Source organism: Ceratotherium simum, chromosome 17, assembly GCF_057802395.1.
Source record: "Ceratotherium simum simum isolate JZ-2026a chromosome 17, ASM5780239v1, whole genome shotgun sequence".
Classification (NCBI taxonomy): domain Eukaryota; kingdom Metazoa; phylum Chordata; class Mammalia; order Perissodactyla; family Rhinocerotidae; genus Ceratotherium; species Ceratotherium simum.
The window spans coordinates 28640802-28667055 of NC_141916.1; the positions used below are offsets into that span (position 1 = coordinate 28640802).

Sequence of the window (26254 nt, forward strand, 5' to 3'; positions counted from 1 at the left end):
TTTTGTTTATTAAGTGGTCTTGCCCGAATAACTTAATAAATATTCATGTCCTATCAACTTAATAGCCATTTGAAACCCTAACACACACAAATTAAAAGAAAAAAACCTAATATTTAGTTTTATTCTCAAATAACCACAATTATTTTCTAATGGGATGTGTGTCTCTGTTGGGCACTGCACAACTTCTAATCCTCGGAATCTCTTTGGACACCATTGTACTCATTTCCTGTTCCTCATTGATTTTTGCACAGTCCTTACTTTTTATCACAACAAACACCACATATCCAGTTTTGCAAAGATCTGACATCATTGAAAGTAGTGCAATCTAACATTGAAACTCTGAACTAACTTGAGATAGTACTTTGTGCTGTATTTGACAGATGTGTTTCCCTCAAAATTTTAAAATGTCCCGTGGGGCCCTGTGAGTTTGCCGTGGTGCTCTGGGGAGCCTTGGTAGACAGTATGAGAACTGAAGCACTGAGAAATGACAACGGGATTTTTCAGTGGGAGTCGTTAAGGAGGTAGACCATATATTTTATTGTCCAAACAGGGATAACAAATGTGAAAATAAAAAGGGGCACTATCGTTATTAAGTTGTGATAACTGGAGCAAACGCAGGTTGTTTGGAGACACTGGGAACTGTTAGTTACCTAGTACATTAGGTGGAATAGTAGAGTGAAACCTTGATTTGAGTGGCTTTAAGCAAGAATGGAAGAAGAGATATTGGAGACAGGGAGTACTGAAGAAAACCGAGAGCTGAGAACATAGCCCAGTATTTATGGAGCTGATGGAGCAAGAAAGAACAAAATGGTGGGAGGAAAGAAGGAAGAGACAATTAAAGGAGAAGAAAATGGCAAAGTGGTCGTGTTTAATAGTATCAAATACAAAAAGTAAGCAAGATAAAAAAACATAACTGGAATGTATACATTGGACGTGCAAGCAAGACAAGAACAGTTTTTGTGGAACTGTGGGAATTAAGCAGCATTCAGTGGATTAAGGCATGAAGAGGAGGAGTGAAATGAACAATGAAGTAGATTTCACTTTCTAGAAGAGGTCGCTAGCCCAATCACTAGAGGAGGTTGCATGAGAGATGGCTGAATTACTTTAGAATGCAAGAGCCTTAAGAATCACTGAACATTTTTGTTTTTAAACATTTGGTGGGATATGATCTCCTGTCTTTGGAACTACTTTATAACATTTATAATGCTTGTGATCATTGACTTTATTCCCATGGGAAGAAAAACCTTGGAAACATTTCAAGGCCCATTTGAACTCTCATCTCTTCCTCATTGCTTTTAGAAATCCTCTGAGATTCACTCTTTTTCATTCTTTTTGAAACTTGATCATTTTTGTTTTTGTATTTAGTCCTTGGTTGCTCTCTTATTTTTAGGATGCATGGCTGGTCTTCCCAATAACTGTAAACTTTCTGAACTGGGACCTTCCCAGTACGCATCAGGCATGCTCTAAGCTCAGACCCTTGCACTGGCTGTGTACAAGGAATCCCTTCCTCTCTGCTTCAGATCTGTGCTCAGATGTCCCCTTCTTAAGGAGGCCTGCCCTGGACACACATGGAAATTGCAACCCTCTCTTTTCTCATCCCAATAGCTGTCTCTCAGTCACCCTTACTCTGCTCCATTTTTTCCTATAGCATTTTCAACTTCTGATATATAACTATTTGTTATGTTTAGTGTTTGTTTTCTGCCTTCCTTCAAATAGAACATAACGTCTACCATGGCAGGATTTTTTTTGGGGAGGGGGCAAGGGGTCTATTTTGTTTATTAATTAATCCTAAGGGGTTTATACATAGAAGATGTTCCAGAAGTCCCTTGCTGAGTGAATACATTTGTTCTTTCTGCATCTCCTTCAATGCAGGAAGTCTCGTCTGTAGCCTTAATAAGTCCTTATTAATTTCAAAGAACTGACTTGTATTGGTTCAACATCTTAAAAGTTACATAAATTCCCAAGCAGTCACAATTGCTTCTTTTATCCTTTAGTGCCAGAGCATACTTTTCTACCTAGATTGGCCAAAGGTTTTCTTTTTTTTTAAGCCTTGAATGAAATGTTGAAATTACATTGACTGCTTTTATGTTCCACATTTTTATCTAGAATTTCTTTAATTGATTTTATCTTTTTTATTTGTCTCTCTTTTGTCCCCTTCTTCTTTTAATATAGCTTGTTGCCTCACAATTCTGTTTGATGATACTGGCTTAGAAAATAGAAAACGGATTTTTCTTTTCCCCAAAGAAATAGAAAACTTTCCTCTATACTCTAAGGGGTTACGGGAAGAATACAAGTGTGAATTCAAAGCTGTGACTACGAATCAGCATGCACTTTTCTTTTTCTAGGAAAGAAAAGTTGGAAAAGTTGAGCTCAGAAGCATTGCTTGGTGTGGCTGAATCCAGTGAACTACATGCAAAATAACAGGCCATCAACATCTTTTAGAGAAACCAGATTTTGCTCTTTCATGCAAGAAAACATCCCCTCACCTTTATTTTTAAAATGTCTTTAGTTGAGGTAAACAGGATCTATTTTTTGCCATCAAAAATTTATATTTCTGTCTGACATTTTCCCCAATCAATAGAAATCAGCAGGACACTGCAACAGAAATTAGCATTAAAATGCAAAAGCACTGTAAGCCAATTGATAGGTATTGATTTTATGAATTGAGTATAATCTGTTTGCTCTTTCACTTCCTCAGGCTATTTCCAGCTTTTATTTGTGGTTTAACACATTACTTTTTTGTGGTTTTGGTTTTGTGTATACAGTAGTCCCCCCATATCTGCAGTTTTGATTTCAGTGGTTTCAGCTACTTATGGTCAACGGCAATTCAAAAACATTGTAAATGAACATAAGTGAGGCCATCTTGTTATGACAAACGGCCCCAGCCCCTCCTCTGTGTGACTACTCCCTGCTCTGCATGTACGCTAAAAAAATTCAGGTGCTCTCCTGATTTATGGCCTCTGCTTACGTATGTACTCCCCAGTAGCTTGATGAATTAAAAACTTTGTTCTATGAGTTTCTCTCCAGGAACAGGCTGACCACAGGCAGGAAACACACCTACAAGGCATCCATCACAGCTGACAGAAGAATGGAACAATGTCATGCCCGGAGCCGGTCATGCCTGGAGCCCAACATCCCTGGACCCCCTCCTTACTGCCCATTTTCCCTATATAACTGCCTCAAGAGTCTGTAATTTTTGGAAGATGGTTTTTTGAGACAGTAGTCTGCCATCTTCTTGGTTATGCTGGCTAATTGAATCAAAACTTCTTTTCTTGATCCCTAACTCATTTGTGATTAATTGACTCAGATTGTGGCGAGCAGAGTGAGCCCACTGCTGGGTGACAATATTAAATGAAAGATTGCAGAACAAACAATTCAGAAGTTTTAAACTGCATGCCGGTCTGAGTAGTGTGATGAAATCTCGAGCCATCCCTCTCCATCCCACCCAGGATGTGAATCATCCTTTGTCCAGTATATCCACGCTGTATACAATACTCGTATATTAGTTACTCAGTAGCTGTCTCCCCTATCAGATTGACAGTGGCGTTATCGCAGTGCTTGTGTTCAGGTAACCCTTATTTTACTTAATAATCGCCTTAAAGTGCAAGAGTAGTGATGCTGGCAATTCGGATATGCCAAAGAGAAGTAAAGTGCTTCCTTTAAGTGAAAAGGTGAAAGTTCTCAACTTAATAAGGAAAGAAAAAATATCCTATGCTGAGATTGCTAAGGTCTACAATAACTTTTATTACAGTATATTGTTATAATTGTTCTTTTTAGTAGTTATTGTTGTTAATCTCTTACTGTGCCTAACTTATAAATTAAACTTTATCATAGATATATATGTATAGGAAAAACATAGTATATATAGAGTTCGGTACTATCTGAGGTCTCAGGCATCCACTGGAGGTCTTGGAACATATTCCCCATGGATAAGGGGGACTACTGTACATAACATTTTAATTATACTAAAGATGAAACACCTAGTATATGTTTACTGCCTGCTGATGTGGTGTCAGTCACTGGCATAAGCATATTTTACATTGCTGTCGGACCCCTTAGTCAATAGGGCGCATTAGCCAGTGTGTTCATGCACACCGTGTTCTATATAGGCTTTACAGGCTTTAGAGTTTTGTAGGTCAGCCCATTTCCTTTTCTTTTTTAATTAATAGACTTTATTTTTTAGAACGGTTTTAGGTTCACAGCAAAATTAGCAAAAACTACAGAATATTTCCCCATATTCCTTTCCTTCTTCTCCTGCCCTCCTCCGTACACACAGTCTGCCCCACTATCAACATCCCACACCAGAGTAGTGCATTTGTTATGATGGAATAAACCTACAATGACAAATTATTATCAATCAAAGTCCATAGTTTACATTAGGGTTCCCTCTTTGTATTGTATTTTTTATAAGAGTTTTGACAGGTGTATGATAACATGTATCCATCATTAGAGAGTATCATACAGAATAGTTTCACTGCCCTAAAAATCCACTGGGTTACCAAACTGTCTTCGAAAGTGGCTGTACCATTTGCATCTCTATCAGCAATGAATGAGAGTTTTTGTGATTCCACATTCTCACCAGCATTTGGTGTTGTCCAAGTCCATCATTTAAAAAAACTGTTTTTAGTCTCATGTTAGCATTTCCAGAAAAGAGTTAGGAGTCAAAAGCCAGGGGTCAATTAATATCTTTTTCTTTTTATGAGAGAGAGAGAAAAGAGAAAGCAGGGGGCAGGGAGGGGGAGGTGAGTGGGGTGGAATAAGGAGGGAGTGGAGGAAGGGGCGGGGCGGGGAGAAGAAGAGGTGGAATGGGAGAGTGCTTCCCTTTCCTTTCGTAGTATTTCTTAGATGTGAAGTTTCCCTGGAAACTTGTAGACTGTTCCAGGAAGAGAAAACATACTCACAAGATTAATAACTATGAAGAACAGTTTGAAGAGGATGGGCAAGTAACAACTATCTAGATTTTTGCTTCTATGTTGGCAAATTTTAATAATATTTATTTTGCAATGTAGGATTCGAGCTACAAACTTGACTGCATGTTCACGTCTATTCACTACTTTTTTCTTTCTGTTTTAATAACATTCAAATCATGTAAGAGCCTTTGACCTTATCTTACCAATATTCAAGACTGACTAAATAGCATGTGGGTTGAATTCATTACATTGTATCCTTGACTTTTTGAAAAGTTACTGTTGTTAAAATAATTAAGAATAAAAATAAATTCATAATCTCACAAACCAAATAATATAAATCTTTCATTTTGCAATCTCCTTTTGATGTGAATGTGTGATTTTTATGGTACTCAAATTCTAAATTGTACTTATTGGAGGAAGTTGGTGAATTGAATTGAAAATATTGAGTTTGGAAAACTGGAGTACTCAGGACACATATTTATCTCCTGGGGCCCAGATCAAAGCACTATCCTTGGCGAGCTCAAGGGCCCTACAGGCAGGGGATGTTTTGTGAACTTCAGGAAGCCCAGAGTTTTCACTCGGTGATTCATAAATCCACAGGTGTGTAAAAAGGGGTTCCCGTGGGTTCACGAATTAAAGTTGTCAATAGCAAATGTTTAATTTCTACTAATAAAAACTAACAAATGAAGTTACTGATAATTTTCTACTCCTTTTAAATTGGAACAGTGTGAAAGCCTTTGGGTTAGGTGAACACATGATGAGTTGAAAGTCAAGATCAGAGGAGACGAGAGGAACATGCAAAGGACTTGCATGCTCCATTAAGTTACTGCTCAGCTAAACAGTAGTTTTAAGTATTATAAGGGTTTTCATTGTTTTTATTCTCATATATTGTTCAATTTATACCCATAAAGGGTTATTAGCTCAAGTCAGAAGAAAAAGGAATGCAGATGTTAAAATACAAAAAAAAAAAAAAGATGAGGAGTGAAAAAATAATTCTTCAAATTCACCTATAGATGATATTTCCCAGATCTTTGCCTGGTGTTCATCAGAACAAATTGTTATTCAAACTTCAGGAAATCTCTTTCACTTCAAAAAACAATGTTAAAAGGAGAAAGTATAACATTTATAGACAATTTGATTTTTTGTTATTTGGGAATAAACATTTTCTGTAATAGCAATGCATTACTTGAAGATAAATGTTATGTTTTAAAAAGCCTATAATCCTCTCTTTTAAAACATTTTTAAAAACAATTCATAAAGTTTAATTTTGTAAGTATATTAGCAGTAAAACTATAATATATACCAACACTAATTTAGCAAAAAATTTGGCAGAAAAATTTAAAACTCTAATCAAGGACATAGAAGATGGTCTGGATAAATATGTGACATTCCATGCACTGGATGGGACAACTTAATATTATAAAAAAATATCATTTTATAAATATTATAAAAATGTCACTTCTGATACTGGCTCAACACAAGGCTGATATGAGGGAAGCCACATATCAGAAACCCTGTTGTAACTTTGAACGACCTCTGACAAACTAACCCAGCTGGATCTGCACCCTCCAGGAGATCTAACTGCTCTGTAGATTTTATGACCCCTGCTTGTGCACGTACCTCCCAGCTGCGATAAGATGATGACTTCGTTCTTTTGAGTTCCTTAGGAATGTGATGACTCCCGAACAGAGAGTCTTTGCTGATAGCCATCATCAATGAAAACGGAAAGATCTGGTGTGGCGACTCCCAGTCTGTAACACCAGAGGGTCAACCTTCCTAACCCCGTCCCCTATAAACCACCGGCCTATACAACTGCTGTAAGATCTTCCGCCCCCTTAAGATGGCTTTTTTCAGACATTAGTCGCCCATTCCCTCTTGCTAGCAAGCTGTTATAAAAAAGTCCTTTCTCTCCTACCACCTTGCCTCTTGACTACGGGCATGTCTTGAAGTGGGCAGATGGACCCCCTTTTTGGGTGGTATCACTTCTTCCCAAATAAATTTTAAATTAATGCAATCCCTATCAAATTTCCAGTTGGATTTTTGAAGGACTTAGTAACCACATTGTAAAGTTTAGTTAGAAGAATGAAGATCCTTGAATAACTAAATCATCTTTAACAAGAACTGTAGGGGCCAGGCCTGTGGCTGAGTGGTTAAAGTTCGTCATGCTGCACTTCAGTGGCCCTGGTTCGCGGGTTTGGATCCTGGGTGTGGACCTACTCCACTTGGACATTGGCCATGCTGTGGAGGCATCCCACATACAAAGTGGAGGAAGATTGGCACAGATGATAGCTCAGGGTGAATCTTCCTCACTAAAAAAAAAAAAAAGAAAAAAGAACTGTAGAAGCTTGACTTCCCAAATTGCCCTTCCTTTAATGATTTTTTTCTGCATATATATATATATATATCCACACACGTGTATAAACAATAAAGTCTAATAATATAATTTTGTTTGAAGAAAATAACATCTAAAATTTTCTAAGAGTATTTTAAGCAAACCAATACACTAGAAGCTTTCAGATATGTTACATTAAACATTACGGAAAAAAAGATCTCTCTACATGTGCCATAACCTGTAATCAGAGCATGCATTGTGATGAATTTCAGCTTTTCTAACGAGGCAAGCACTATTTTGGCCAGTAGATTCAGCTTGTATGGTGTCTATATTTGCTTAGCTAAGCTAATATCTTTTGTTTGACTCGAGGTCTCCTCAGTTTATTGTAGTTCTGCTTTCACCTCATTAAACAGTGACATGACTTTCACATGTATGTGTGAGTTGCCACAGCTTTGATTTGCTAACAAGGGCCTACCCTAGTGAGAAATGTCACTGAATGATGGCCCCAGAAGTATCAAGTTCTCACTTAAACTAATAAAGCACTTAATTAATGAAGCTGCCAATGGCAATTTCTTTTTGTAAAACATAATGCTCTTAGACCTTTCATCAGACTAGAAAATAACCTTATTTTTTTCCATTGGAACTCTTTCTCCTTACTTGATAAGTCCGCTTTTTAAAAGTCAGATTCAGGTACTTTTCTTCTGGTTATGCTCTTTCCTTGGAAAGTATGAGAATGACTGACTTCAGACATACTTCAGAAAAAACATTTAAAAAAAAGAACAGAGCAAATGTTGCAGTAGATTCTTTGCTAAAACTTGTAGTTTGTCTCTTCTGCTCAATAGTAGCGCCTTATCAGGGCAGCATGAGACAGGTGTGAGCTGTTTTAGGATATGCATTTGTACATTCTTTTAAGCATGTCCCATTATATCTATTTCTCTGTTTTTTCTTCCTACATTGGAAATTTGGAACGGAATTTGTCATTGAAGTTAGTCCCTTCTTTAGCTAGGAATTGAAAAAGGCTGACAGCTTACTTTCAGTTAATGTCATTTTCTTTGATTTGCTGAAATAATTGACACTTTTTTGAAAAGAATTTAACCAACATACAAACAATATCAACAGCTTTAGCCTACTGTTATAACTTAGACATAAAGGTAATAGGAAAACACCAAGTATGAAAAGAAGGTTTGAATCTGTCTATAAATACATTGAGGGCTGGCCCTGTGGCTTGGCGGTTGGGTGTGCGTGCTCCACTAATGGCGGCCTGGGTTCGGATCCTGGGCATGCACCGACGCACCGCCTCTCCGGCCATGCTGAGGCCGCATCCCATGTACAGCAACTAGAAGGATGTGCAACTATGACATACAGCTATCTACTGGGGCTTTGGGGAAAAAACAAAAGGAGGAGGATTGGCAATAGATGTTAGCTCAGAGCTGGTCTTCCTCAGCAAAAAGAGGAGGATTAGCATGGATGTTAGCTCAGGGCTGATCTTCCTCACACACACACAAAAAAAGAAATACATTGACTTCTTGTTACTATAACCCAATTAAGCCCCTGAGTGTTATTGGGCAGAGCCGTGCCTTGTGGATAGGGTGGGCCTCCTATCCCTTCCCGCTGTTTCCTGGAGGTCCCCATTCATGGCACTTACCACCCTGCTTGGCCTGGGAGGACAGGATTTGAGTCTATCCTGTTCAGACTTATGTTCCCAGTACCTAGGCAGCATCTGGCCCATAGTAGGCTCTCAGTAAATATTTATTGACTGAATAAATTTTCTTAAACGTACCTTTCAGAAATTTGTTTTGTGAACAGAAACTATACTCTTAGGAAATATCTATAATGAAAGCTATATATAAATGTGATTAAGAGGATTTTCGAGTTGTATAAGGGTCCAGAAAAGAGAAATATGTATATGCAGTCGTGTGTTGCTTAACGACGGGATATGTTCTGAGAAATGTGTCATTAGGTGACTTCACCCTTGTCAAACATCATAGAGTGTACTGAGGGGAACAAAATTTGCGACCCCAAGATGTGTCTCTTTAACATAAGGTTTATTTTAGGCTGATATTATTATATTTTTTTGTGAGGAAGTTTAGCCCTGAGCTAACATCTGTTGCCAATCCTCCTCTTTTTGCTGAGGAAGATTGGCCCTGGGCTAACATCTGTGCCCATCTTCCTCTACTTTATATGGGACACCGCCACAGCACGGCTTGACAAGTGGTGCATAGGTGCACGACCGGGATCCGAACCTGTGAACCCCAGTTGGCCAAAGAGGAGCGGATGCACTTAACCACTAAGCCACCAGGCCAGCCCCTAGGCTGATTATTTTTAAGAAACAAAGACTCAGTAAGTTTTTCGTGTGACCTTCCCATTAACTGCTTAAAAGAATTCAGATTAAAAAAACCTGTCTCAGGAAGCAAGCTATCACCTTAGCATAACATGAACTAGGTGGTAGACATGGAGGAACCTAGAAAAGCCTGTTTGTTCGGCTCCCCTCTGTGTTCTTCTGCTTCTGTGTGGCCAAACACTTGTTTTCCAAACATTTGCTCCTTTTCACTTACCTGTGAATTGCCTTCCTTGTTTTGAAGTCCCTGACTCTCCCCACCCCCAACATCTTTTGTCTTTAGCTGAGGATGGAATTTAAGGTGAGGGCTTTGGCCATTTTGGTAAGTTACTTGGTTTTTCTGGGTTACTCCCATGTGTACATATTATTTAACTTTTGTTTGTTTTTCTCTGTTAATCTGTCTCATGTCAATCTAATTCTTAGAGTAGCCGGAAGAACCTGAAAAGGTAGAGGAAAATGTCTTCCTCCTTACAGTACTTATACAACCTGGGTGGTATAGCCTACTACACACCTAGGTTATATGATACTAATGGGACCACCATCGTATATGCGGTCTGTCATTGACCAAAATGTCGTTATGCAGTGCATGACTGTATATACATATAGATATATATCCCAGATTGATTATATTATTCATATGCACATGATAAATAAAAAGCTGTCACCTGTCTGCTTTCTCATTTCTCCATCACCAAATCACTGGTATATTAAAGATAAAGTTTGAAGCAATTACTGATTTAGCTCTGACCTTCTTTCCCCATATCTGTTGTATTATGAGATCCAGCTATTTTCCTCATTAGACTATCTCCTGAATATTCCATTTCAATATCTTTCTTATTTAGATTTAATATCCAGAATGCTCTCACAAGCAGGTTTTCCTACTTAAATGTGCTGAACACTAGAAAGTGATGGATGTTTCTGATCTATATGTCAAAGTGAAAAATGAGAGATGGAGCATATTAGGATTTCTGTTTATATTTGCTTAAAATAGCAATTCACTGTTAACTTGTATAAAAAATATGGTGCTTTATATAATAAGCATAATCTGTTGATGAGACTGTCAGGGATGATTATAATCAAGTTAGTAAATATGTACCACAGTAAATATTTAAGGTATTAAATTTTTGTTTTAATTGGAATTTTGAGATAAATTATTTTAATAAGCTTTGGGGGAGGGATCTGATTTGTCCTTAGGCTCTCATATTGTAAACAGTGATTTAACACAGTCTACAAAGCTTGCAAAACCATACAATTCTTTATCCCAAGGAATTAGAGAGGTTATTGCAACTAATTAAGGATGATCATAGCTTGCATTTCTTTTTACACATCTGTTCCTTCCTTTGAATGTATTAGGCAAATAGAAATAAATAATTAAAACATAAATAAAGATGGGAATTTTAAGTATACCTCTAGGATAAAGATAAATTAATATATGTGCACATACAATTTTTTCATATCTTATGAAATATCATATGAGCTAAATAGTTATGGATATTTTAATTTTATGACAGGAAATTTGAACAAATATTCTTATTACATCACCCATTATTTTGTTTTTTTAAAACTTAGTTAAAATTTATACATATGTGATACCATATACGCAAGTAGCAGGTCTAGGTATATTCCTGAATTTCAGCAAATAATGCAGATTTCAAAAATTGCTCTTTGAGGGGCCAGCCCCATGGCGTAGCGGTTAAGTGTGCGTGCTCTGCTGCTGGCGGCCCGGGTTCGGATCCCGGGCGCACACCGACGCACCGCTTGTCAGGCCATGCTGTGGTGACGTCCCACATAAAGTGGAGGAAGATGGGCACGGATGTTAGCCCAGGGCCAGTCTTCCTCAGCAAAAAGAGGAGGATTGGCATGGATGTTAGCTCAGGGCTGATCTTCCTCACAAAAAAAAAATTGGTTTTTGAAACACACTGAATTTGACCCTAGCACAGATTTAAAATTTTAATAAAATATGTGCTGTGAATAAATGTATAGTTAATATTCCTGACCGTTTACTACTTTGTCACACTGAGCATAAAGCAAGTCTAAGATTCTCTCGTATCTGAGATTTTTTCCATTCTGTCTGAATTTTAAATATTCTCTCATCTTCCCTATAAAGACAAATTTGTTTTACTTTATGTCCTACTTTTTGATTTAAAAATAAGGGTGCCACAGATACTTAAGAGCTTGACAAATAGTTAAGTGTACAGAAAATTTTTTCACATCAATAGTTTATTGTACTTAATTTACGTATCTGAAAAGTGGCTAAAATTCAAGCTCCTAGACTTCATTTGTACTATGTGCCTGGACATTTTACATTATTCATATGGAAAGTAGCGCTTTGAAGTTGCAAGTGTATGATAAACAAGTGTGCCACTGTTCTCAAGGGCCCTGGCTGGGTCTATCTCAGATGAAAAAATAAGTATGATTGATTTACCAATAGAAATATTCAACTGGATGATAAATGTGAATGCTTATTGGATTTTTAGATGTCTCTACCCTATGGGGCCCATCATTCCTTTAGAGAAGCTATCTTGTATGTCCTCATGTTACGGAAGGTCTAGGTCATACGCTCCTATCTGTGTAACCTAGGACTCCGTGTTCTCAAGGCTTTTTCTTGTCAGCTTGAATTACAAAAGGAAAGACAGTACTATGATGTAGTAAACACACAGATTTCTTCCTACTCACACTTCAGCAGCCCCGTTTTAAATCATGGAGTTGTGGTTTGGCTTTGCTTTAGATCTGGGTGATGCTGTCTGGTGATGGGATTCTGAACCCCTCTATTCCATTCTGAACTCTGCTGTGTCCAGGCAGGATTTATTACAAGGAACTGAGTTCTTGGGAAGCTCCCAGTGGAAGTATCTCTATATTTGCCGTCAGATTGAGTTTCTCACTTAAGGTGATTAAGAGATTCTTTTGTAAAAGTGTGAGAGACAACAAGTTTATCTTTGTTTTTTCCTTTCTTGTGCTTTTCACTATTTGATGTCAACTGACCCCCTTACCCCTCCCGCACTACCAGATTCCAGGCTTCTTCTGATAATAATTAACTAATCCAATCAATTAGTCTAAATGGACTAGTGGAAGGTCCTTTGACTTCTTCTCTCAGGAGTCTTCCTTTCCAGTTAAAAAAAAGTTAAACTTTTCCTTTCCACTTTCTTTTTTTTTTGTGTGAGGAGATCAGCCCTGTGCTAACATCTGCCAATCCTCTTCTTTTTTTTTTTTTTTTTTTTTTTTTTGCTGAGGAAGACTGGCCCTGGGCTAACATCCGTGCCCATCTTCCTCCACCTTATATGAGATGCCACCACAGCATGGCTTGCCAAGAGGTGCGTCAGTGCGCGCCTGGGATCCGAACCGGCGAACCCTGGGCCACCACGGTGGAGTGTGCGCACTCAACTGCTTGTGCCACCAGGCCGGCCCCTCCACTTTCTTTATTTAAAATTACTTCCAGTAAAAATATACCTCCTAGCCCTTATAACCCTAAAGCTGAGACCCTCTGGTTGGGAGAAAAATTCTCATGCTGTGGTTTATTAGTGTGGGGGAAGAACACTAGAAGATACCTTCCTAAATTTCACCACATATGGAGTTGCCCATTTGCTTACATGTAGGGTGATTATCCATCAATGAATGTTGTTGGGTTAAACAAGGATTATCTTGTGACTTTTGTTAACTTGAGTTGTCCACTAAGTAAACTCTTTTTCCCAACCTTACTATGCTGACCCCCAAAGTATTGATTGAAATTTTTGATCAACTAGAAATAGCTTAAAACACCCAAAGAACTAGAAATTTCAAAGTTTTGGAAGAAAAAAAATTATAATCCATTTGCATCTTCTCTCATCTAGTTCTTAATACCTTTAGTAGGTCATGTCAGATGAGAAAGTAGTTGATTTCTCATTGATATTTGCCTTCTTATGGTAATATTATAACTCGGATCCTCATTCCAACCCAATGAAACAGGGCACATATTATACTTATTTTACAGATGAAGACTCGTAGAGGTTAAATGACACATCCAGGCTACCACAGCCAGCGGAGAGCCTGACTAAACTCCAGGCCACCTGTGTGTTAATTTCATGTCTTTCCATTACATGAACCTTGTGGGAAGACTTTCAAGGAGTCCTTCGGGGCCTCATTGCTCTGTAGAAAAAAATTCAAGGCCAAAATGATTTATTCAAATTGTCCCATATAAATACATCACATATCATGGACAAGTGTCACTTTTCTGGGACCATGAAGGCCACAAGACTCCTTCCTTTTTGTTCCATTGTTCTGGAGGTTAAATGACTCACCTTTTGATAATTTTTCCTTTTAAAAAATTTTTAATCAAAACTTAATACAAAAAAACCCAGCTGGTAAATCATCTATTTAATTTTTAGTGTTTATTATCTCTTGTCCTTAATGGATTTCCAAAAGGAATTTAAGGACTTCGTATTTGTTAATAACAACAATTAAGCATTTTTAGTGTATGCCAGTTTATTGTGCTAAGCACTATATAGAGATAAAACAACAGCTAACGTACTGAGAGGGATGTGCCAACTGCTGATCAAAAATCTTTACATGTATAGTTAATACATGTAAATCAGTTCAGATTTAACCTCTCAAAACCCCATGAGGTAGGTGCCATTTTACTCCTGTTTTGCAGGTGAAAAACTGCAGCAGAGCAAAGTAAAGAATTTTGTCCCAGGATATAGCTAGTAAGTGTTACAACTGAGATTTGAACCTGGATAATGTGGCTCTAGGGTCCAAGCTGTTAATCATGATAACTACATATCATATATTACTGTATATTCTGCATTAACTTAGTAATCATAACAAACTCATGAGCTAAGCTTTATTCTTGCTATTTTAAATGTGGTGGAACTAGAGCTTAGAAAGTTTGAGTGGCTATCTAAAGTCATACAGCTCGTAAATACCAGAGCCCTGGTCGACCCCAGGAACAAATCCCTATAGTTGGTGCAGAATAAGGAGAGAGAATTGGGAAAGAACAGTGAGGCAGCGATGGTCAGTGACAAGCAGGAGTAATTGAATGGGAAGGTCAGGTGGACAGGAAGATAGATAAAATAATAACCCGAGTACAGACTGAACTGACACTCTAATGGGGCAAGTTAGGATACAGCCTAGAAGTCTATGCATGAACTCTTTCATTTAGTGATATTATCTGCTTGGCTTGAATTTTGTGAAAAAGAAGTGAGAGAATGGAGTTTTGTTGGAGTTGGAAATCGGTATTATGGAAAATTGTAAGGATGAACATTCCCAATTCAATCACGTGTTGCAGAGCAGTGGTCTTCCAACAGCAACTTCCATACTCCTGCACATATGTGCTGCTTTTTCCTGGTGGTAGGTGGGTACACATAGTTTTGGAGGGGTTCTGAACAATTGTGGGTATGAGTGTGTGTGTGGCTGTGTGCAGACCTGTGTGTGGCTATGTGCAATCTGATGAAACGTAGCAACATTTTCTTAGAAGAGTTTTTAAATGCGTAAAATAAAATACATAGGACCACAGAAGAAACTAATTATACTGAAAAATTCTCATCAAAATACAAAAACAAATTTGTGATATACCAATATATATGCTTCCTTATTAATGCATTAAATAACAAAACTCAGCATCAGGTCTCATAACTAGCACAATTTCAAAGTTATGATGAATTTAGACAATATTATGAGGTATATATAATGACTGTAATGTGATACAAAAATATCTGAAACAGCTGATCTCTAGTGGTGATAAAGTGGCGTGTACTGTGAATCCTGCTATGGTTTGTTGCCTACTTTCATGATTGAAGGAAATGCTAAATTTTAGTTAGAATTAGTGAAAACAGATGTAATTGTTTTCCATTCAAGTTTGTGGATCTCCTCATCCCATTTGGTTGTTCAGGCTCTTAAGTCTTTTATTCTACATAAGTCTCCCCTACCACCACCTTCCTTTCATGCCATTGATTTGTTGGAGATAAAGGAGAGGAAGACTATCCTCTACCCACTCTGGGTCCTTTCTGGCTGGGCTACAAATTAAATTGATGTGAGACCAAATAGGAGGAGAAAATCAAAGTTTAATAACATGTATACATGGGAGAAACTCAGAAAATAGAAACTGAGCAACTCAGTCATTCTGACTAAGCTGTTCACTTAAGTATTTTCAGCTAAAGGTGAGGAGGGTGTTAGGGAGTAGTGGTTTGGGATTTCAGAAGGGAAGAAGACAATTCACATGGAGATGGAAATGCAAATGTTTGTCAGACAACTCTTTACAGGGCCACCTATAGACAATGTGGCTGAAGAGACAGAATTTGTGATAAGATGGGCTTGTTGGTGCCTTTCTTATCGCATCTATTTTACATTATACTACAGCCATCATATGGTAGTGGCTCCTTCCTGTAACAGCCTTTCTATGTTAAATTCTTCAGGCAGTTACTGGGGGAGATCAAAAGTCCATCAGAGAAAATAATCAAGGTAAAGAGACATATTTTGAGGTGGCCAATTTCAATCTCCCACAGAGAAATCAGGGTATTCCTTTTGAAGAAAGTCCCCATTGCAAATTTGGCTGATTACTTCTTTATGATGGTGTCTTCTATCCCCAAAATTTCTTCTCTTCCATTTACTTCCTATAACTGCTCTTTAGTTCTAGAGACTTGAGTAGGTTCACGTTCAACAATTTTTGACAGGAATATCTCACAGGTGGTCCTGTGAACTTCCTAGTGCATCACCTGAGGAAGCATATAATACCTTGTTTTCTCACTTTCAGTGATGCTAAGATTTAACAGTAGGATCATATGGTGGCAGCCTGATCTATCATTATGAAGGTCTCCATCAACTTTCACCTTATGGTTTTACTGCCTATTGATGATCATTACCTATATAAATTGTTTCATTAGGAGTTGCAAAATGGGGTCTAATTCTATAACTTCTTGTGCATTTACTAGCTGGGATTCAATTTTTAGAAAATGACTTTTCATCATCAACTACTTGGTGATCCTGTAATAGAGTTTACATAAGAATGAGAGGCTAGTATGTGATTCTTTCTCTTCAGTTATCAATTGTCAGAGTAATCAATATTCAATTTTTGCCTTGGAAACCACACACATACACACTATTTATCTATCTGTGTGTCTGGTGTGTCTGTCTATCCATTGAAGTCAGTCATTTATCTTTTGGACACTCAAATGGTTTCATCGAATGCCATTGAAAATCACTTCAAGTTGGCACCAGTAATGTGTGATGCTTTTCTTCACTTTTTAAATATAAAGATGTCCTAGGCTCCTCTTATATATTCCTTCCCTAGATAATCAGTGATTTTCTCTAAAGAGTCCTTTTCTCCTAAGGAGGAATGACAGTTAGAAGCCACAGTGTTGATACTAGAGGAGCTCATTGCTACTGGATTGTCATTGCTTCTAGTTTTTTCAGTGGACAGAGCTAGAAAATATGCCTCTTTGATAAAAGAGAATGATTAATCATTATTTCATGCTAATATTTTCAAATCAAGTTAAAATTACAGAGTTTTAAATGATTTAAAAAAATTTTATAGTTATTTTTTCTCTCATGCTGAAATATTTCTTAAAAACGTTAACATAATTACTTAATTTCTTTATGCTACAATATACCATAATAGTTTCAAAATAAAAATACGAGTATTGATGATAACAATAAGACCACTGGATCCATGTTAAGATGTCTTTGTGGTTTACCCTTTGAATATATACCATTAGAGATATAATTCAAATATTTACTTTAAAGTCATTTGAGGTAATTCCTTTTTTGCATGAACATGCCACCAACATAATACACAGGTGCATCTGTTTTAGTGTGTGTTCAGTTTACAGCAATTTTTTTTTTTTTCTTTTTGGTGAGGAAGATTGTCCTTGAGCTAACATCTCCGCCAATGTTCCTCTATTTTGTATGTGGGACACCACGACCACAGCATGGCTTATGAGTGATGTGTAGGTCTGTGCCCAGGATCCAAACCCACGAACCTGGGGCCTCCCAAGTGGAGTGCACAAGCTTAATCACTACACCACCAGGCCAGCCCCATACAGCAATTGTTTTTTGTTTTTATTTTTTTAACATTTTTTAAAAAATTAACTTCGTTTTCTTTAAAATTAGATTAAAATGTTGACATGACTTCAAAGTAAAACTATATAACAAGATACAGCTAACGAGTGATCTTTGTTTTCTTCCTCCTATTCCCTCTTTCCTCCAATATGTGACTATTTTTTTTAGCTTTTGGTTTATCCTCCCATTGTTACTACTTGAAATTACAAAGAAATACAAATATATATTGATGATTCTCTCCCCTTCCTCTTTCTTACAGAAAAGGTAGCATTCAGAAATACTGTTCTGCACCTTGTTTTTTCCTACTTAATATATCCTGGAGATCACTTCGTATAATATACAGTATAGAAGTTTCTTCATTCCTTTTGATGAATTCACAGACCATAATTTATGCAATCAGTCCTCTATTGAAGGACGTTTTGAATATTATTTGCCATTACAAATAATACTTCACTAAAGATCTTTGTGTATCTTGGGGATAAATTCTTAGAAATAGTACGTCTGGTCAAAGAGTGAAAGTGTATGTAGTTTGGTAGATATTGTCAAATGCCCTTCAATATGGATTGTGTGATTTTGCATCCATCCCCACCAGCCATGTACAGATGAGAGTGCTCATTTCCCAAAAAGCACGTTTACCAATTTGACAGGCAATTCCGAGGCAGATGTTCCTGGACGTTACTTGCAAAAACATAGTTTAGAAATTATTTATGAAAAAATAAAAAAGAGATCAGAATGTTGCTCATGATTGTTATTAAAAAATTGATTAAACTATAACTATGTTCAATTTGATTTTGGAGTTGAAGAGGTGAAATGTATCTGTAATCAGATATTTCATCCAATTTATGGGAGACAAAGATTAGCAATCCATGAAATTGATTCTATTAGTACAATAACACTCCAAAGGTGAAGAAATCATCACCATATGCAGCATAAACTTAGGATTTTTAAAAGTAGGAAGACACAGAAGAAAGAGGATGAAAAAATAAACCAGTATTTTAGCATCTTTGAGGGTCTAATATCGGTTAGTTTAGAGGAAACATGTACAGACATTTCTGCACCATTATTATGAGAGGCCTGACAACTGATATCCAGTCTATAAATGAAGGAAGGTATAGTAAACAGAAAAGAAACAACTATATTGACTTTTGTGAAATCCATTTGGTAACATTTGGAAGATGAGAATGAGCAGACACCTAAGATTGTGAGGACAGTAAAGGATGCACACGCTGAGAATATTAGGAGCAATGAAATAAAATTTCAGTGCTGCATTTTTAAGGGAGAGTTTTTTGCTTTGCTTCATTTTACCTAGGCTGACAAATTTTTTTTTTTTGTGAGGAAGATCAGCCCTGAGCTAACATCTATTGCCAATCCTCCTCTTTTTTTTTTTTCCCCCAAAGCCCCAGTAGATACTTGTATGTCATAGTTGCACATCCTTCTAGTTGCTGTATGTGGGACTCGGCCTCAACATGGCCGGAGAAGCAGTACATTGGTGTGCGCCCAGGAGCCTAACCCGGGCCACTGGTAGCAGAGCACGCATACTTAACCGCTAAGCCACAGGGCCGGCCCCTAGGCTGACAAATTGATAGTACTGTTTAACATCCACTAACTATTCCACTCATAATCTTAGCATTCTGAAAGACTCTTTTTTTTAAGTTCTGCCAAAGTGTCTTGACGATAATTATGTTTTCTAGACATCTTTTCATTTACTTTGCCCTGTTTTCCTTTGTGATTTAGTTCTTGTCTAGGCTGTTAATTCAAGTTCATGCTCAGCACTCTGATCCTGGAACTTCTGAAGCCAATCGTCTGGCCTGAAATTGCTGCTGGTCTCCATGGAAAACCCCAGACATCCCTTGGTGTTTTGAGAAGGCTGATTCATGTTCTCTAGTAGCTGCCTCTGAATGAATTGACTGTCATCCGGTGTCAGGGGCCAATGAAGCTGCCTGTATGAACTGGGAGTGTCATTGGTGTGTCTCTGAGAACACCACTGCTCTGTTTTGCTTCTATAACTCCAAACAAGAGGCTGCTCATTCCATGAGATTGCCCATTTAGAAACCCATTGATTGCCATCCTCAACCAGGAGTTTCTCAAGAAATCTGTGAAGCTAAAGGCTCTTTCTGGTATTTTGCAACCATGGCTGATGTTCTCTGGTGCTTCTACCCAGCTGATGGTCCGTATGGCTACACTATAAAAGATCTACCTCAAAAGACAGCTCTAGGATGGAAGTATACATTTTCTAGAACTTTTAATAAGCACTTCTACCATCTAAAATTTCTGATCCAGCCTCATGGGTTTGTTTGGTACACATATCACCTCAGACATTAGATTCTATTTTTATTTGTAATATCCTGAGAACTCTGAGCCTTCATGGTGAATCAAAATGCTGAAAATACATGGCTTTTTGCTTCCTAATCAATTTTGCTTCTAACTCACTGTCACAGCGCCCCTGTTGAAGAGGAGGTTACAGCTCTCTTTCTGTTTCTCAATCAGTTGTGTGGGCCCCACAAAACAGCCGGAAACACTCATTCTTTTGTGTGCTGGGATGATTCATTGCAAACAAGTTGGGCCAAGGTGAAACTCTTGTCTTTAAAGCTATTGCTTAAATCTTTTAGGAAGAAACTTTTTCTTCTTTTTGTTGCATATCTTTCCTGAAGCATGACACAGCACTTAATTTTCAGTGAAAAGATACAGAAATTTAGAATGAAAAATTACCCTGAACAGCAACTATTTCATAACATCAGAAATTATACTTTAAAGTCATCAGAGTAGTTATTGTAATTAATAAGTACAAAATTAACTCAATTACAAATGATACGCTTAACTTTTATAAGGAAAATGGGATAAATAGTCATTTTCCTTTAATCAAGATTCTCAAGAGAGAAGCTAGATTTAATGGGTCAATCTCACTTTAAAAAAAATTGTTCATGTGCTGGTTTTTAGAGACTAGATCTTGATTTTGAAGACGCTTTTTTGGGAAATGTATGGAATGGGTAAAAGTATGGCATTTACTTGGAGCGCGGCAGAATGTTATGAAAGTTGACTTTACCTCAATTTCTGTTTGGAATCTATGAGCTATTTCCTCTTTACATTGCAAGACCAGGTCTTAAAAACTGTGTAAAAATGTGTTTTCCAGTTACATTTCTTACCAAGCAGTGATATAAATTTAATGATGATGCTTAGGGGTAGGGATCTGGAGGACCATCCTCTTGAAGGATAAAGACAAAAAATGACTGTCGAGACACTAGCTATCAGCAGAAGTTCTGGGCTGAGAGGAGCTGATTTATGGTAGAGTGGGACAGAGTAGTCTCAGAAGTATAATGAATTCTAAATTGAAAGAAGAGAAGAAAAATATCATTACATTTTGTTTTTATTGCTTCTGAACCTTGAAAGTGCTCTGCATTGGAGAAGCCAGGCTATTTTATGGGCTCAAAAATAGAACTTGATTGAGCTAACTTACATTATATGCTATTTTCTGTTACTCTAAATTTGCCCTTGGTTTGAGTTTTTACAGATTTTAGCAGACACCATCATGGGAAATATTTCGAATACAGATTAAAATCTGAAATTAAAATAAAAAGAGCTCAGAATGAGTTAGAGCAGTGAACATAAAATTGAATAAAATAAATAAAAATCAGATAAATTAAATTCTAACTAAATTAAACTCTGACTGGGAACAGAGAGTATATGGAAAAGGGAATTGCAGGAGAAGCAAAAGCACTCTGGGAAATTCATGAAGGCTCCAAATGTCGGTGTTTTTACTGTCTGGGCTGTCTTTGGCTTATTTGTAATGTGTGCCTAGCCCTGCTCTTAACTCTGGTCCTGGGAGATCTCATTATGTCTCAATTTGGCCATCAGATCATTTTGCTTGCTGAATTTAGGCAGCTCTTCAAATATTGATGGATTCTTTGTAAATTGGGAAAGAGTGTTCCACAGCAAAACAAAGTAAGTAAATGGTTCTTTCCCGTACTAGACCAAAAATGGTGGTCCTAACCAAGAGTTTACCTGAGGAAATGGACATTTCTCCCTGAATCTGACATTGGAAGGCTTGGCTGGAGTGGGTGATAGTGGTGATGGCAGTGATGGTGGCATTGAATTGGAGATTCAAGTAGCTGGGATGTGTGTGGTAGTTTCACATGCATTTGTTCAGGAAGAGGAGGGACGACAAGAACTGGGAGGAGAGGGGCTGTGTCCGAAGATTTGAGTACATGACTGCCCACTGATTACTTCTAAGAAGTCATTAAAAGCCCATCCTGACTGAATAGGACTAGAGGAAAACCTTGGGTTTATTATTTCATTCTAGTACAGGGCAGTAGACATCAGTATCTGCTAATGTCATTTTTTTTTTTTTTTTATTGTTCCAGTTTTTCTTACTCTTAGAGATGTATTGGGAAGGAAATTAGTTGATTTTCCTCATTACCATTCCAATGTTTAACATCCAATGTTTCCTTATTATATTCCAATGTTTCTGTTTTTAGTGAGACATTTCTTATCTTAATTTTCTTTTCCTAGTTAGAGTAAGTTGTTTATTTCCCTATTTATCAAGATTCTTTTTACCTAAGGAATTCCACTCATTTGTAGAAGAAAATATGCTTCATTTGAGCTAGTAAAATTGGTTTATTTATGGGTTAATATGAAGGAAATATGACATTATATCCCTGTTTGGAAATGATATTTCTCCAATTGTAATGGATATAGAATTTCATACTGAGGATTGGCTCTGATTTAAGGGAGGTATAACTGATGGTCTGTATTTTCACGAATACAATGTTTATTAGTGGAAGGTTTTAAATGTCATAACATCATCTGATTAAGTACCTCATAATATCTTGTTCTGGAGGTAACTATAATTTCCTGTTTCACTTATTGGTAACATTGGAATTAGATCATTTTTAAAAGTTAATACACTCTTTACTCTATCTAACCTGTTTTAGATTTATGATCTTAATAATAAACAATTTGAAGTTCCACTCAATATTGATTTTTCGTCAAATTAGGCTGTTGACCTCAACTAAGATGTTGAATTTATGGTACAGTCCTTCAATTCAGAGTAATAAGAAAGAAGACAAGAATAGTACTGTAAGTACTATTTACATAAATATGCTCTTATTTTTGTCCTTAGAAACAACACATTCTTGGAGAAGTTATGAAGGATATGAAATTAGCAAGCTAAAATATTAGAAATACGTAGTTTAACTTAAAGCTATGTATAGGGTAGGAAAAGTTTTCATTTAGCCTTCGGTTGAATTGTGTATTCAGGAGAATTGAATTGTAAGGATGGCTGCTATTCACGGTTTTAAAATTCTGCATTCCCTTTCAAAATTTGAATTTAATTGAACTGGTACATGGCACATGTGCAATTAATAGCTATTATTTTCACTGGTTTTGCTATTCTTAAGGAATAAAACTGGACCCTAATCAAGAAACATTTTCTGCTCCAAGAGTAGGGGACCCTGTCAACACAAGCTCAAGTAGATTTCAGAATTGCTATGGATTAGAGATTGCTGTGTGCCTCCTATTCTTTCCCTTTTTGGTTAGGAATGATTATTGCAATTCTCCTATGCTTGTTCGGTCATTGTATGCCGGGTGTGTGTGTGCAGATAATTTCTCTTTGGAACAAGGGGACTGCAACTGAGGAGCCTCATCATATCATGAGGCTGTGGATGTTGAGTTAGAGGCTATACTGTGTTGAACCTTTGGAGGATCTTAGGAGAGAGCAACTATATGTGCATGTGGGTGGAATTGTTGCCAGAGGGTTATGTATAGTGGATTAAAAATTAGCTGCAAATCCTTTTCAACTCCTCCCATCAAGGGGTAGAATCTAATTCACCATCCCTGGTCTCTGGGCTGGCCCTGTAACTTGTGACAGAATGTGACAGAAATGTGTTGTATGATTTCTGATCCCTGGCCTTAAGAGGTCTTAAAGATTCCACTCTTGTATCCTTAGAACACTTCTGCACCATGTACAGAAGCCTAGGATGAAAGGCCATGTGGAAAGAGAAGTCCAGCTATCCCATCTATTTCAGCCTTGTTAGCCGAGGTCACAGATTAATCAGCTCCAGCCAAGACCCAACTGACTGCAGCTATGTGAGTAATCCCAGGCAAGACCAGCAGAAAGACTGCCTGGACAACTGTGAGGAGTAATGCATTACTAATATTCTAATTAATGAAGTTTTTGGGTGGTATGATGCATAGCAATGAGAAACTGATACAATAACCTTGAACAACTGGCTCCCAGCCTCATGTTCTTGGTCACAGAGGGCAGAGTAAAAGAGAATGTGGTGGGTAAAAAGCTCATGATCATGGGAGGAAAACAAGCTCAAAGCACATTCCTTACCTGGAAGTGGTAATACAACCTTCTCAGGGATAAAGCAAACATTCAGAAGGAAGATATTCACCATAGTCGAGAGTATAGTCTTTGGGTCAGACGAACCGGGGCCCAAATCTCTGCTTTGCCATTTGAATTGCTGTGTGAACTCGGGAAAGTAACTTAAATTCTCTGAGCCTACCTTCTTTTTCCATAAAATTGGGTTTTTACTAAGGCGTTAATGAAATAATATAGGCAAAGCTGTGTTCTGTATAAATGGTAATTTTATTAGATAGTTAAAAGCTGACTCTCACTCTCCTCCACCCTGTGTCACAGGTACGTATTTTATCTTCTTATCAATACTGAAAATTTTTTATGAATGTGTTGGTTCGTTTTATGTGTTTATTATCTTCTACTAGAACAAATTATCCTTGAGGGCAGGAACTCTGTCTGTTTATTTCACTTCAGCATTCCCAACACAGAATAATTGGTGCTCAATAAGTATTTGCCAATTTATTGATTAACTGTAAACTTGCGTATACTGAAATTCCACTACTTATTTGTATTGAGAAAGCCACATACAAAAACAATCTTCAATAAGTTCACCATTACTCCTTATCTCTTTTGTCTACACTTTCTCCCTTGATAATGGCCTTTCTGGCTACCTCTGTTCTGCAGACCTCTAAACCTCCATTGTAAGTTTTGACTCACTCTGATTCCATACTTTCAGCTTCCTCTGGGACAACAGGAACTTTATTATTCCATTAGTCTTTCAACTTTACAATGTCCCAAACTTGATTCACACCTCCACACCGCAACCAAATTTCCCAGTGTTCTCCTTTGTACATCCTATTTCTAGCCAACCTAGGCTACTGGCTTGCTATTTCGGGGACCCATTCTATACTTTTCTTCCTTTCCACATTTATTCAAACTATTTCCTCTCTCTTGAATGCTTTTCTCTCCTGCCTCTTCTTATCAAAATTCTTCCCATGTGTAATCTCCTTTCTCATGAAGTTTGCCTGATCACCATACATAGAAGTCTCTCTCTTTCTTTTTAACTCTGGTAGTACCAAATCTGTACTTTTCTTTAAAATCTTATATCTATACTTTACATCATATTCATTCACCTTATTATCTTATCTATTCCTCTGGATTTTAATCTCCTATATGGCAGAATCAATGTCTGGTTCATTTTAGCATGTCCCACATATCCAAGCATGTAATAAGTGTTCAAGTAAATATCAGTGAATACCTGTCCATTATCCTATATGTGCATTTTAGAGATGCAAAGCTATAGCAAGACACAATTGGACTGAAATTAGAGAAATATGAAGTTTCTTCACTTAAACTGAAGAGAATGCAAAAAGTGTCTCGGGAAGGAGGATGTGGTCAATTCCATCAAATGCTCCTGATAGATGAAATAAGATGAAGACAGAATTGAACATGTTGTAGCAACAAAGTTCATTGTTCACCTTTTAAAAATTTTTTTCCATTTTATTATAGTAAGAACACTTAACATGAGATCTCCTCTCTTAACAGACTTTTAAATGTAGAATACGTTGTTGTTGACTATACGTACACTGTTGTACAGCAGATCTCTAGAGCTCATTGCTCATCTTGACAAGAGCCGTTCCAGTAGAGTTTTGTGGAGGTTAAGGCCTGAGAGGAGTGTCTTCAAGCGCAAGTGGGGAGAGAAATTGGGAAAACTGAGAATAAACAACTCTTCTGGGAAATTTGATTTTACGGAAGAGAGAAATGAAGTGAAATGAGGTCAGAAGAGGGAATATAAGTTTTTTTTTTTCTTAAGATGAGGAAAATAACAATGTGTTTATATTGTGCTACGAAAGACGATGTAAGAAAAAGAGAGGAGACAGGCTGGAGTCCAGTGAATCACTGGAGGAGTTAATCTGAGGAGCACAGGCAGTTCATCCATCATAACAGAGGAGAAGGTCGAGTCAGAGCACGCTGCTTGGAAACAGTCGACTTGGTGGCTGCTCTAGGTTTAAAACAAAATTCTTTTGAAATTGTGTAGCAACACATATCAGGGGTTCTATATGTTTAGACTGAAGGGCTAAAAAGAGCCATCAGGCTCTATCCTCTTAGCCTGTCATTCTGTAGAAGCAAATCCCAGAAACCCAAAACTCGTCTGTATCAGTTAATCATAGAAATGGGACTCTGGAACTGAGACCTGCTCTCCTTCTGTTCAGACAGCACTTCCCTGGTATTGCATTGCCCAAGCTGACTTTCATTCTTTTAGGAAAATGTCCCAGCTGCCTCGAGCCTGGTTGGTGAGGCTGTGGGTATGAGAGTTGCTTTGATATCCCTTCTGGCTGAACGAGAGCTTG

The 26254-nt window shown here is 37.4% G+C and overlaps 1 pseudogene; it reads left to right on the top strand.

Annotated features, from left to right (window-relative positions):
* The first annotated feature begins 13768 nt into the window (after positions 1 to 13768).
* The window catches only part of LOC147914762 (sucrase-isomaltase, intestinal-like), a 102919-nt pseudogene continuing 90433 nt past the window's right edge, over positions 13769 to 26254 (top strand).